Consider the following 14985-nt stretch of genomic DNA (forward strand, 5'->3'; position numbering starts at 1 on the left):
GACTTACCCCCCGAGGTACTTACGAGACGCCTTGAAGTGGAACCTGTTCATCGAGTGGTGTTCTTCTCGTCGAGAGGACCCCCAAAGATGCTCGATCGGTGTCGTGCTTTCCTTCTTGCAGCAGGGGTTGGAGCGTAGGCTGTCCCCCTCCACCCTCAAAGTCCATACTGCTGCTATCTCCGCATATCATGACCACATAGATGGCAAGTCTGTTGGTCAGCACGACCTGGTCGTCAGGTTCCTTAGGGGGGCGAGGCGGTTGAATCCTCCTCGTCCTCCCTCCATACCCTCTTGGGACCTTGCTCTGGTGCTGAGAGCACTTCAGATTGCTCCTTTTGAGCCCTTGCAATCAGCAGACTTAAAGATTCTGTCTATGAAGACTTTGCTACTGGTTGCATTGGCCTCCATCAAGAGGGTAGGGGACCTGCAGTCTTTTTCGGTCGACGAATCGTGCCTAGAGTTCGGGCCGGGTGACGGCCACGTGGTACTGAGACCCCGGCCTGGCTATGTGCCCAAGGTTCCTACCACTCCCTTCAGGGACCAGGTAGTGAGCCTGCAAGCGCTGCCCCCGGAGGAGGCAGACCCAGCCCTGGCTTTGCTCTGTCCAGTTCGCGCTTTGCGACTGTACATAGACAGAACTCAAAGCTTCAGGACCTCAGACCAGCTCTTTGTCTGTTACGGAGGCCAGCAGAAGGGAAAGGCTGTCTCCAAGCAGAGGATGGCCCACTGGATAGTGGATGCCATCGCCCTGGCTTACCAAGCTCAGGGCGTGCCCTGCCCGCTCAGGTTGCATGCGCACTCCACGAGAGGCGTCTTCCTGGGCGCTGGCTCGTGGCGCCTCGCTAACAGACATCTGTAGAGCTGCGGGCTGGGCGACACCTAACACGTTCGCTAGATTCTATAGCCTTCGTGTCGAGCCGGTCTCCTCCCGTGTTCTCACCTCAGGTCAGAGGCACGGAGAGGCCCCGGCTTAGTGTCGGCTTGCTGCGCTTACATGCGCTTTTTTCTCCAGAGAGTCCCTACAAGGCAGACCCTGTTGAGTCCTCCGATCTCCCTTCGGCAGCCGACGTGGCGGAGCGTCTGGCGCTAGGCCTATACTCCATTGTATCCTTGAGAACCGGGTTTAGGCTGGGTACCATATGTGTGACCCTACTGGGATCCCATAGGTCTAGTTCCACGGTTGCTCCTAAACGAAGCCCGTGTCTTTCCCTCTGGGAGAACCCACCTCTCATCGAGTTGGAGTCACCCCAGTTCTTCCATATGTAGTACAGCCTACGGGTTAGTCCATATGTACTTCTCCACATAACTCCTTCGGGGAACGATGTGGCTTCCGCAGTGTTCCCTTCCCAGCGGAAGGGTACGCTTTCCCAGCGTTATCCAATAGTCTCACTGAATGGGTTTTAGGGAACAGCAGTGATCGACACTCTCTGTGTTAGCCCTGTCCCACCGTCCGTAGGCAAGGGGGTTCAGGTGGCTTACAACAGAGCGCTGGAAGGGGGCAGCTCCTGTGGCGCTTTGGTAGGGATTCCTATTCGTCGGTCTGTCCGACGTACGTCGAACGTGACCGACTGAATGGGAACGTCTCGGTTACAAAGGTAACCCTCGTTCCCTGAAGGAGGGAACAGAGACGTACGTCCCGTCGCCACAGTTGCTGTACCCCGCTGATGCTGCCGCCTATCCGGTTCGGCTCCTCAGCGAAAACCTGAAGATGCAACGCACCTGCTGCTCGTTATATACCCGCGCTGCGAGGCGAGCAGCTGATGCATATGATTGCATGCCAATGTGCATTGGCTCGTTGTAGTTACACTCGAAGTAGATTGGCCTCTCTAGCGAGATTCCTATTCGTCGGTCTGTCCGACGTACGTCTCCGTTCCTTCCTTCAGGGAACGAGGGTTACCTTAGTAACCGAGACGTTTTTATTAGTTACACAAATTATGTCTCTACATATTAAAAAAACAGAGTTCGAAGGTATAAGAGTATTTGAAAGAGTATTTAAATTATGTCAATTGGCTGATACTATTCTTCTTAAAAATGATTCAGAAATAATAAAAGTGATTAATTGCATTAAAGTGTTTTCCTCAGTATCGGGTCTTAAAATAAATATAAATAAATCGGTGCTGTTTCCACTTAAAGAATGTAATTTAACAGAATTAACATGGTATTCCTATTAAACATACAGTCACATATTTAGGAGTTATTATACATAAAGATGAGCATGAACGCAATGTGCTCAATTTCAGCCAATAATTGACAAAACAAAAACAATATTTAATATCTGGCTTCAAAGAGATTTATCCCTGAATGGTAGGGTCTTACTATCCAAAGCAGAAGGGATATCAAGATCTGTTTATGTGTCTTTAGCTTTAGATCTCATGTGTGCAATAGACACCATTATCTGAGAAAATAAATTTTATGTAAACCAAAGAGCAAAGGAGAATTATCTGTGCTTAGATTTGAAACTTTAAATAATACATTCAAGATTAATTGTTTGATCAAATTTATTAAAGAAAAAGATAGTATGTGGTATACATTTCCAAAACATGTGTTTGACATAGATCTTCTTTTGAGATGCGATTTTAAAATTGAAAAACTGCCTGTCAAATGAGCTAAATTTCACAAATAAGCTTTATTGGCCTGGATGCTGGTGTTTAAGCACAATATTTCCCCAAATAAATACATTATTTGGAATAATAGGTGCATTCAATATAAAAATAGATCTCTTCTATAATAGTTGGTATGAAAATAATATTGCGTTAGTTAGACAACTTTTAAATTCAATTGGTAATTTGTTATCTTATAGTGAATTCTTGGATAAATTTGGTTTCAGTTACGCTGTTGTATTTGACGCCAAACCTCAACAAGTTATACATTTTGTAAGAGCTTGTGGAAGTGATTCTTCTGAGGCAATATTCGTTAAAGGCAGCATGTTTATAGGAGACATTGATATTTTGAAACACAATTGTACAAATAAACATATTAGGAATATTATAATAGATGAAACAGCTACTCATAAAAGCTTATTGTGGACCTGAAATATAAACAGGAAAAAAGCTAAGTAAAAGAGGTTACATTTACAATTTTACATGGTATATATCCAGCTAAAAGAGTGTTAGAGAGGTTTAATTTAGAGATTGATTATTCATGTGATTTTTGTTCAATAGAAAAAGAATCTATTGTCCATCTCTTTGTAATTGTATATACACAAAGATTTTTTGGGTGGATGTGGAAAATTTCATTAGAAGGAAAACAAATGTTATATTTAAATTAAATAAATTTGACATATATATATATATATATATATATATATATATATATATATATATATATATATGTATTATTCCAATGAAACTAATAATAATTTTACTTTTATTGTACAACTGTTTATTATTTTGGGGAAATTTCACATACACAAGAAGAAATGATCAGGATCCAAGCCAAATTTGATTCATTTTCTTCAGGAGACTAAGAACTACTGCACCAGTTTGGAGAACATTATAAATAAAAAAGCAAGGAAGACTTGTCATATTTTTAAGGAATATTTTGATTAATGAATCAATGATTTGTATGCTCTGGCATGTTTTTTTTCTGTGTATTAATATGTAAATGTCTGTTTATGATTGTATATTTCTCTGGTTAATAAAAAAAAAAAAAAAAAAAGTGAGATGATCATGACACTGTCAGAAAATGATCTCAGGCTATCTTTGATCACAAGACCGTCTTTGAACCTCTCTCACTGTACGATGTTTAGGAGCCACGATTGTTTCACGACGATCATCTTTCGTCTGGGACAGCACAAAATCATACAGTGTGTACCAGAGATTAGAGAGAATAAATCTTTTTGTAGGAGACTTTGAGCTTTGTAACTTGTCAGATCTTATACATGCACAAACAGATACATAACAGACTAAAGAAAGAGAAAACATGAAAACGCATCACATGACCCCTATAATACATTAATACAAATATAATACAACTATTATTAAAAACATGATGTATACACTCAAGCTTCCATTATTTGTTTTCCAAAAGTGAGCTTGAACTGGTTTTTTTTTTCTTTTTATAATTATGAAAAATGAATCTTTCATTAGTCTTTGTCTCCCTCTGCTGGTACAACACAAACAAACATATTCAGGCTCTATATTTTCTCTGTAACAAAACCTCTTTTGAGTTTATACTGTGCCTTTATACAAATAAAATGGTTAATCTATGAACAAGAAACTGTATTTTGCTGCTCTGAAATAAAAGGTGTTTCACTGCCGCCTTCATCATGTCTGTCCGAGGATCATTGAAATCTAAATGAAGTCTTAATTTATAACAGTTAAGTCACTGTATCTTCAGTCTCTGTTGATTCTGTTGACTGTGAGTCTCTGTAGTGGATCCTTATTCACCATCAGATGATCATCAGAAGATCAGACTGTCATCTGATACCATCCAAACCTAAAATAAAACACACAAACAGTCACATATGCAGTATGAGACATTACATCTGTCACATCTTTTCATGAGAAAACTTAGCACTGACTAGATCAGCTATATTAATTCATTCTCAGACATGATAATATTGCTTCTATCTGATGAAGTCACTTTACAAATCAAAAGGTCATGAAAGGTCACTTTCACACAACGGACAGCTGATCCAGAACCAGCAGAAATGATCATCACACTCCACTACAAATTTAATATCAGTTAATAACAAACAACCCAAATCTCAGATTATCACACACATAGAGACAGTTAAAGGAGAAAAGCTGAAAATAACATTAATATTATTTATACAATCAGTCACAACAATATGAGCAGAATTAAACTCATATTAAACAGAGTTTAAAGTTCAGAGACCTTCAGAAACTGAAGCTGAATTTGAGACTCATTATCTGATGATCTCAGACAAAATGTTCACACACACGTGGAGTTACTGAACCTGGTACAATTTCCTTTATTTCTAGAGAGTAAAACAGCCATTTGAACTTTAAATGAAAATATGATGAAAATTGTTAGTAACTATTCTTACAATAGTTCCTCCAGTTTATAATGTGGATCATCCTTCAGATCCTTCAGCAGCTTCACTCCTGAGTGTGTTAGATTATTCTCATACAGACCCAGTTCTCTCAGGTGTGAGGAGGGGTTTGATCTCAGAGCTGAAGCCAGAGCAGCACAACCTTTCACTGTGACACCACACTTAATCAACCTGTAGAGAACAATGACACACTCTTCACTCTCTCAGATCAGATCAACAGACTTCATTATTTAAAAATCACAGATCACCATGTTTAATGTGAGATTTACCATGTTATTTGTGTGTGTTTGTGTGAGAGGGAAAGCTTATATATAAACTTATATAACAAATGATTTATATCACATTAAATAACATGTAAAGATGATCACAGAAAAGAGATGGATGTGATGGTCATTAATGATTCTTGTTCTTGTTCTTCATGTATCAAAGTCCTGACTAGTGTTGTCACGATACTGGAATTCATAACTTCAATACGATACCTTGAAAAGTCTCGATATTCGATAACATTTTCGACACCACGGGGAAAAACACTGTATATACTGTCATATAATATATTTTTAATATTATTTCTTTTTTGTCCATCTATTGAAAGTCTAGCCAATCAAAAACTCTTCTGAAGAGATCACTTTATATGATAAAGATTTTAAGATTTTTAATATATAAACATTGATCAATCACCATTACAATTATCTCACAAATATTTTGCTAACTTGTTTTTGTAGCAGTAGTTTACACACACAGCACAAGCTTGATTTCAAATGGTAAATTGAATTAAAAGAGACAAGAATATAGTAATGAAATAAGAACAAATTAACAATAACACAAATAAATACAACAGAATAAAGATAGAAATGAAATGGACTGCTTTATTTTTTCAGGTAGGTCTAACAGTAGTATTCAGGTAAGAAACTGACAACACTAGATTGAGTGTGTTTAAAGTAAAGAGTGTTAAATGTTGATCGAATCTCCTTACTGAGGAGCAGCTCATGTGTTCAATCATTTACAGATCAATCACTCAATCACCTCAACTCAACAAACACTTGAACATAGAAAAATATGATTTCTACACTCTACAGGTATATGGAAGTCCATTTACTAACATGTTAAACATATAAGCCTGTAGCCTTTATCATATGTTCTGTCATATAAACAGTATAATAACAACAATATAATTTACTTCCCTCAAACAACTCAGTAGGTATTATTAGTATTATTATAATTATTGTTTTTGTTGTTACATTTAATGTATTGTCACACTTTAATGTGTGAAATATATGATCAGAAAACTAAACACATTTATCGTCGTCAGGCTTTTATTTGTGTTTAATGGATAAAACAGCGGAGCTGCGCTCTCAGGTTTATGGCTGCTGTAAATCTGACCTGCCACAAGATGGCGCTGTTTTCGACACTCTTGATGCTTTGAAACTTCTCCCGAAACAACAACAAAAAAAAGGTAACAATAAAGTTAGATACCTGTTTCTTGAAGATATTATCTCGATATCTCCTGCATTTTTTTTACTGGAATAATTTATTTAAAAGTGGAAAAAGATTTGGTCAAAAATATTTTCTCACCAATAAAGTAAAAGAAGTGTCTTTCAAAATAATAAATAAATTTTACCCTGTTAAATATTTTATGATTAAATATAAAACCAATATTGATACAAGATGCTCATTTTGCCAAGTTCACACAGAAACTGTCTATCATTTATTTTGGTCATGTTTCTATACTGAACAACTATGGAAAGATATTGAAACATTTATTAAAGATAATATCCAACAAGATATATCTGTAACTTTTAAAGATATTATTTTTGGACACTTTGATTCTGATTCTAATAAAAACAAATCTTGTTTTGTTATAAATTTAATTTATTTTCTTGGCAAATTCTATATCCATAAATGAAATTTCACCAACAACAAACTCATTTTTCTTGTTTTTTAAGAATTTAAAATGTATCTTGATACTATTTCATCCTCTGTAAATAAGACAGCGAGAAGAACAACCTCAATTTGTAATGACTTTAATTTGTACACTCTAACTGAAATATAAATTAATATCTTACCCTCATGTTTTTTTTTATCTTCTTCTTTTAGCAATTATTGTTGTTTCTTTTTTTGTTCTGTATGTTCAGATGACATTGTACATATTGTCGATACATGTTGTGTACTCTATACAAAACTGTATATCATTAATGTCATCTTTGTAATGTTTGCAATCATAATAATAATAATAATAATAATAAAAACTTTTCCCAAAACATTTAGAAAAAAAAAGCTTCAAAGGTTTAAAGTCCCCGTGAACCGGAAGTTGCAAGCGACTTTTCTCCAGCGTTGTGACGTATTTCCAAGTGAAAGGGAATATTGAACAGAGGGCAGGGTTTTACTTTAGCGCTCCTCCTCTCCATCTCTCGCTCATAGCAGACTAACGGTCGGAGGGGAGAGGTTTAAACATTTTCAACCCAAGCCGTCAAACTGACGTCATCAGAGAAGGAACACCATTCCAGACCGGAAGTAACTTTTCAGGTTTTGATTAAAGATTACCACGACAAACAATCTTTTTCTGTGTATTAACTTGCACAGATTAATTGTTCACCACAAGACTAGTAATATGCACTAACAAAGTAAATAGGGTCAATTTTGATTTCATGATGACTTTAAGAGGCTTCATTCCTCCATCCCTGCTCAATAGTTTTAGGCCTTTTTGCAAATTTTCCCATCGAATTTAGTTGTTTTAGAGCGTTTACACATTTTGAGCCTGTTTTTAAACATTATCTGTAATGTCATTTTTCATGTGTGGAAAAAGCAACGAAACTAAACTAGCCAATCAGATTTCTTTTCACCCATATCCCCCACGCCCAACCATGCACACACACACACACACACACACACACACACACACTTGACTTTACAACACACAAACGCACACCTTTATTTATTCTCATTATCTCTTGCTTTCTTAATATGTCACGTGTACGCATATAGATTTTAATAATCATATTAAAATCTGTAAAAAAATAAATAAATAAAATCAAAACGGCATTAATTAGTGCCCTCTCATGGTAGGCACAGGGAGTGCATACAGCTGTACGGCTGCAGGCGTCACTGCACTAGATGATTCACCCTGCGTTCCATTTGGAAGGGCTCATCCCTATGCCCTAATCCCTTCAAAGGGTTTACCCTCCGGAGTGAGCGCTTCGAAGGGATGAAGGGTGTAGGGGTAAAAAAAAAACTTTTTTTGGAACGCACTTCTGTGTCATCTTAACGAGACAATCAAGGAGGCGCCTTCGTCGCACATTTTGTACATTGGTTGACCCCCCCCCCCCCCCCCCCCCCCCCAAAAATGATGAGTTGATTTTTTTTTTTGTTTATCGCAGCATATCGTATATTGTGTATTTGAAACATTTGAATGGACTGATAAAGGGAGCTGTAAAGTGTTTTTGTTAAAGTACAATGTCACTTTGACCATAATAATGTACCAAATCTAGCTCGTATAAATATTACAGTAGTATAGAAAAATACTATACATACATTTATAGGTAAAATCGTACTCCGAGCCTCCTGTACCTATTCTGTGACGTCAAACAACTTCCCTGTGCAAAGGATCATGGGGGCCCGAAGTGTCCATCAGTTGGACCCTTCAGAATCCTTCATTCAGAAGGGCCCTTTGAAGTGGCCAGTTTTGAGCACTTCGGTTTGGAACGACCCTTCAATATGGCGGCCATGATTGTTTTCACTCTGAAGTGCCCTTCGGAGGGCGATATATCCCGTTTGGAACACACCGTCAGTCGGACCGCGAGACCACACACTTGTTGATTGTAGGAACGATTTCACAGCGAGACGAGATCTCACAGAGACTCACGAGATCAAACGAGACTTGAGAAGAAAAACAAATGGAGGACAATCGACGCTGTCAGCTGACTCTCCTGCCACGTGTTGTTTTAATGAATGTAATTAGGACTTTCATGATTCCTCGTTTAAATTTGAGTACTTGATTAAAAAAAAAAATCCTCAATAGACCCTTTTCACATTTCCGTGTTTCTCAGAAGCAGAAGTCGTCATAGTTGGGTAAACTTTTACAGCGGTGAATGAGAGACTACATTAAATATATTTTTTGTGTTTCTATTTGCACAAATTGCAAAAGAAAAACTCCATAATAGTGTTTTTACAACCTTCAAAAAGAGGGTAAAAATAGAGAGCGATTGATAACAGCAGTCAGAAGAGAGAAAGATGTCATTTTTACCGTCACTCCCATAGCCGCTGTATCAGAAACACCCTCACAGCAGCGGTAACTAGTTTTTTTAATTTAATGCAAATATAATACTAAATATATACAATATTGATGACCGTTAAACGCGTCATCACAGTCTGTGAAAAGGATCAATAGACCTTTATGACAGCGGGATTGATTACCGGAAGTGCTCGTCGAAGCAGTGTATCGATTCTTCCGGTTATGTATATTTTCAATGGGCTGTTATCACCTAGTTGAATAAAACGCCTCTTAAAATGAGCATCTGCAGGATGATTTCAAACTCCAGACATTTTCAGAGAGAGAAGAGCTATTCTTATGATTAATGTGTTCAGAATTTTCCAAACTCAACAGAACTTGTAGTTTTAATCATCATAAGCTGATCTGAGAAAGCCGTGGCTCATAAACATACGTGATTATTTCAGCAGTTTTTATGTCAGTGTGCTCGTCTAAACCAATAGTGACCGCGACGCTGCAGTGTGAGAGACCTGATGAAGAAGATCAGAATCAACATATTTATTCATTTGTAATAAATATTTTAGTCATTATTGTGTCATTTTTCATTGAAAATCATTTCACTGTATGTAATTCACACATTCATGCCAAAATTCTTAATTAATATTCAAAGTATTCACACTGTCAAACCATTACTGTTTACGATTGATTAAATGTTTAACATCATTACATTTCTTTAAGGCAGTTACCGCACATTCATTCATCTATTTTAAAACTGCTCTTATGAAAATTAACCATGGTTTTACTACAAATAAAACTTAAACAATGGTAACCACAAATTAACCATGGTCTTGCTAACCATATTTTAACCATGGTATTTTGTAGTAAAACGGTGGTAATACAAATGGTAATCAATCTGCGAAAAAAACATGGTTACTACCCTTTTACTGTAATAAAACCATGGTTAATTTTCATAAAGGGTGTTTATCAGTCAAATTCACTTATAAATGTAAATTCAACAGGTAAGAAATATGATCAGGAAGAGAAAAACACAGTTAATGAGAAGACGAGCACTGGACTGCGACAGGTTAGATGGGAAATAAATGTATTTGGAAGGAAACATTTCAGCAAGTTGAAGATATGAGATGTAAACACTCTCAGTTTGGAAATGCATCTACTACACATGAACGTACTCCAGCGTCCGCATATTATTTTAAAAGAAGGACCTTCATCCCGCCGTATCAGTCTCACCCATGCTTTCCTCAGTTCTTGTTGTGTCGAGAAATCGTGAAAACTGAGGCGAGGATGTCGTTGTTTAGAATTAGAGCAGCCGGATCGCTGCAGTAACACCGGCGAGAGGATTCAGACATTAGTTTGACTGAGTTGCGATGGGACCGGAAGTAGCGATACACTGCTTCACTTACCGGATATAGGAAGTGTGATAAAGGTCTATTGCAGTTTTCCTCTTTCAAGAGGGTTCACGTGTGATTTATCAAACATTCATATGCTGGCATCATATCCTATCGTACGAATGATCGTACGTTGATAAATGTGGCGGCTGAAAACACTCGTCATTTAAATATCACGCCCCTAAAAATCCATGGTTGAGAAGCCTCGCCCCTACAGTTTACGACACGGAGAAACGTAACCCGGCCAAGAAGAGGAAGTAATCTCATGAAAGAGAAATTGGTCCAAAAAAACCCGTTAACCTTGTAATTGCAAACAATTACATTAATTTATATGTATATTTAATAGCGGTAAATAAAACAAAACATCCATAGACCTATTGTAGTTCCCTCCACAAGAAATCATTTAAGTTACAGTATTCAACAGAACAAGAATGAAAAAGAAGCTATAAAATTATATATTAAACTATAAAATAAAACATAAGTTAGATAGTCGTAGTGGCATTCATTATAAACAACAAAAGTCAAGCCAAAATGATTTTTTAAAGGCTAAAGTGAAACGTCTCGGTTACAAAGGTAACCCTCGTTCCCTGAAGGAGGGAACGGAGACGTACGTCGGACAGACCGACGAATAGGAATCTCGCTAGAGAGGCCAATCTACTTCGAGTGTAACTACAACGAGCCAATGCACATTGGCATGCAATCATATGCATCAGCTGCTCGCCTCGCAGCGCGGGTATATAACGAGCAGCAGGTGCGTTGCATCTTCAGGTTTTCGCTGAGGAGCCGAACCGGATAGGCGGCAGCATCAGTGGGGTACAGCGACTGTGGCGACGGGACGTACGTCTCCATTCCCTCCTTCAGGGAACGAGGGTTACCTTTGTAACCGAGACGTTCCCATTCAGTCGGTCACGTTCGACGTACGTCGGACAGACCGACGAATAGGAATCCCTACCAAAGCGCCACAGGGGCTGCCCCCTTCCAGCGCTCTGTTGTAAGCCACCTGAACCCCCTTGCCTACGGACGGTGGGACAGGGCTAACACAGAGAGTGTCGATCACTGCTGTTCCCCAAAACCCATTCAGTGAGACTGTGGATAACGCTGGGAAAGCGTACCCTTCCGCTGGGAAAGGAACGCTGCGGAAGCCACATCCTTCCCCGAAGGAGTTATGTGGAGAAGTACATATGGACTAACCCGTAGGCTGTACTACATATGGAAGAACTGGGGTGACTCCGACTCGATGAGAGGTGGGTTCTCCCAGAGGGAAAGACACGGGCTTCGTTTAGGAGCAACCGTGGAACTAGACATATGGGATCCCAGTAGGGTCACACATATGGTACCCAGCCTAAACCCGGTTCTCAAGGATACAACGGAGTATAGGCCTAGCGCCAGACGCTCCGCCACGTCGGCTGCCGAAGGGAGATCGGAGGATTCAACAGGGTCTGCCTTGTAGGGACTCTCTGGAGAAAAAAGCGCATGTAAGCGCAGCAAGCCGACACTAAGCCGGGGCCTCTCCGTGCCTCTGACCTGAGGTGAGAACACGGGAGGAGACCGGCTCGACACGAAGGCTATAGAATCTAGCGAACGTGTTAGGTGTCGCCCAGCCCGCAGCTCTACAAATGTCTGTTAGCGAGGCGCCACGAGCCAGCGCCCAGGAAGATGCGACGCCTCTCGTGGAGTGCGCATGCAACCTGAGCGGGCAGGGCACGCCCTGAGCTTGGTAAGCCAGGGCGATGGCATCCACTATCCAGTGGGCCATCCTCTGCTTGGAGACAGCCTTTCCCTTCTGCTGGCCTCCGTAACAGACAAAGAGCTGGTCTGAGGTCCTGAAGCTTTGAGTTCTGTCTATGTACAGTCGCAAAGCGCGAACTGGACAGAGCAAAGCCAGGGCTGGGTCTGCCTCCTCCGAGGGCAGCGCTTGCAGGCTCACTACCTGGTCCCTGAAGGGAGTGGTAGGAACCTTGGGCACATAGCCAGGCCCCCGGCTATGTGCCACATGGCCGTCACCCGGCCCGAACTCCAGGCACGATTCGTCGACCGAAAAAGACTGCAGGTCCCCTACCCTCTTGATGGAGGCCAATGCAACCAGCAGCAAAGTCTTCATAGACAGAATCTTTAAGTCTGCTGATTGCAAGGGCTAAAAGGGAGCAATCTGAAGTGCTCTCAGCACCAGAGCAAGGTCCCAAGAGGGTATGGAGGGAGGACGAGGAGGATTTAACCGCCTCGCTCCCCTAAGGAACCTGACGACCAGGTCGTGCTGACCAACAGATTTGCCATCTATGTGGTCATGATATGCGGAGATAGCAGCAGTATGGACTTTGAGGGTAGAGGGGGACAGCCTACGCTCCAACCCCTGCTGCAAGAAGGAAAGCACGACACCGATCGAGCATCTTCGGGGGTCCTCTCGACGAGAAGAACACCACTCGACGAACAGGTTCCACTTCAAGGCGTAAGCCCGTCTCGTAGACGGAGCACGCGCCGAAGCGATGGTGTTAAGTACCTCGGGGGGTAAGTCACCTAGAACCTCCGCGTCCCGTCCAGGGACCAGACATGGAGTTTCCAGAGGTCTGGACGCGGGTGCCAGAGAGTGCCCCGTCTCTGAGAAAGAAGGTCCTTCCTCAGAGGAATGGGCCAGGGAGGGGCTGTCGCGAGGAGTGAGAGTTCTGGGAACCAGGTCCGGTTGGGCCAATAGGGCGCAACTAGCAGGACCTGCTCCTCGTCCTCCCTGACTTTGCACAGGGTCTGTGCAAGTAGGCTCACTGGGGGAAACGCATATTTGCGAAGGCCCCGGGGCCAGCTGTGCGCCAGTGCGTCTGTTCCGAGTGTTCCCCCGGACAGGGAGTAAAACAACCGGCAATGGGAGGTTTCTGGTGAGGCAAACAGGTCTACCTGAGCCTCTCCGAACTCTCTCCAAATCAGCTGGACCACCTGGGGGTGGAGTCGCCACTCTCCTGGCAGCGCAGCTCGTGAAAGCTCGTCGGCCACACGGTTGAGCACACCGGGAATATGAATGGCACGAAGCGACCTCAGATGCTTCTGACTCCAGAGGAGGAGATGGCGGGCGAGTTGCGACATGCGACGGGAGCGTAGACCACCTTGACGGTTGATGTATGCAACGGTCGCAGTGTTGTCCGTCCGGACCAGTACATGCTTGCCCCGTAGCGGCCCTTTGAGGCGGCTCAGAGCAAGGCGTACCGCTAGCAACTCGAGGCAGTTGATGTGCCAATGCAGATGGGGGCCCGTCCACACCCCTGACACTGCATGCCCGTTGTACGTGGCACCCCAGCCCGTGGCAGAGGCATCCGTGAATACCACAGCATGCCGGGACACCTGCTCTAGGGGTACTCCAGCCCGAAGAAACAAGGGGTCCGACCACGGACTGAAGGTTTGGCGGCACTCCTGAGTGATTGCCACCCGGAACGTGCCGCGTTGCCACGCCCATCTCGGGACCCGGCCGTGGAGCCAGTGTTGAAGCGGTCTCATATGAAGCAGACCGAGCGGGGTTACTGCCGCTGCGGCTGCCATATGCCCCAGGAGCCTCTGAAAAAATTTCAGTGGAACCGCTGTCCTGCCGTTGAACGTATTCAGGCAGTTCAACACCGACTGAGCACGTTCCTCTGTGAGGCGTGCTATCTGTTCGACCGAATCCAACTCCATACCGAGAAAAGAGATCCTCTGCACCGGGGCGAGTTTGCTCTTTTCCCAGTTGACCTGAAGACCCAACTGGCTGAGGTGTCTGAGCACCAAATCCCTGTGTTCGCACAACTGATCCCGGGACTGTGCCAGAATGAGCCAGTCGTCGAGATAGTTGAGAATGCGAACACCCTGTTCTCTCATGGGAACAAGGGCTCCCTCCACGAGCTTCGTGAAGACGCGGGGAGACAGGGCCAGCCCAAAGGGTAGGACTCTGTACTGATATGCTCGACCTTCGAACGCGAAGCGCAGGAATGGCCTGTGACGCGGAAGAATCGAAACATGAAAGTACGCGTCCTTCAGGTCGATCGCTGCAAACCAATCCTGGGGACGGATGCACTCGAAAATGCGTTTCTGCGTGAGCATTTTGAACGGTAGCTTGTGAAGGCTCCGATTCAAAACTCGCAGATCCAGGATCGGTCGTAACCCACCGCTTTTCTTGGGTACAATGAAGTAGGGACTGTAGAACCCTGACCTCATATCGGCTGGAGGGACCGGCTCTATCGCGTCCTTCGCCAGTAGGACCGCGACCTCCGCACGCAAGACATGGGCATCTACATCTTTCACTGTAGTGAAGAGGACGCCCCTGAACTTGGGGGGACGCCGGGCGAACTGAATCGCATAGCCGAGCCTGACGGTCCGAATGAGCCAGCGAGACGGCCTGGGGA

The 14985-nt window shown here is 42.5% G+C and overlaps 2 protein-coding genes across 4 annotated transcripts in view; one reads left to right on the forward strand and one right to left on the reverse strand.

Annotated features, from left to right (window-relative positions):
* The window catches only part of LOC127495187 (uncharacterized), a 287303-nt gene that overhangs the window by 244549 nt on the left and 27769 nt on the right, over positions 1-14985 (forward strand). The window lies entirely within an intron of this gene.
* Positions 1-14985, reverse strand: part of LOC127495147 (NACHT, LRR and PYD domains-containing protein 12-like) — a 267772-nt gene that overhangs the window by 198460 nt on the left and 54327 nt on the right. The window lies entirely within an intron of this gene.

This window comes from Ctenopharyngodon idella, chromosome 15 (genome assembly GCF_019924925.1).
Source record: "Ctenopharyngodon idella isolate HZGC_01 chromosome 15, HZGC01, whole genome shotgun sequence".
NCBI classification, from domain to species: Eukaryota; Metazoa; Chordata; class Actinopteri; order Cypriniformes; family Xenocyprididae; genus Ctenopharyngodon; species Ctenopharyngodon idella.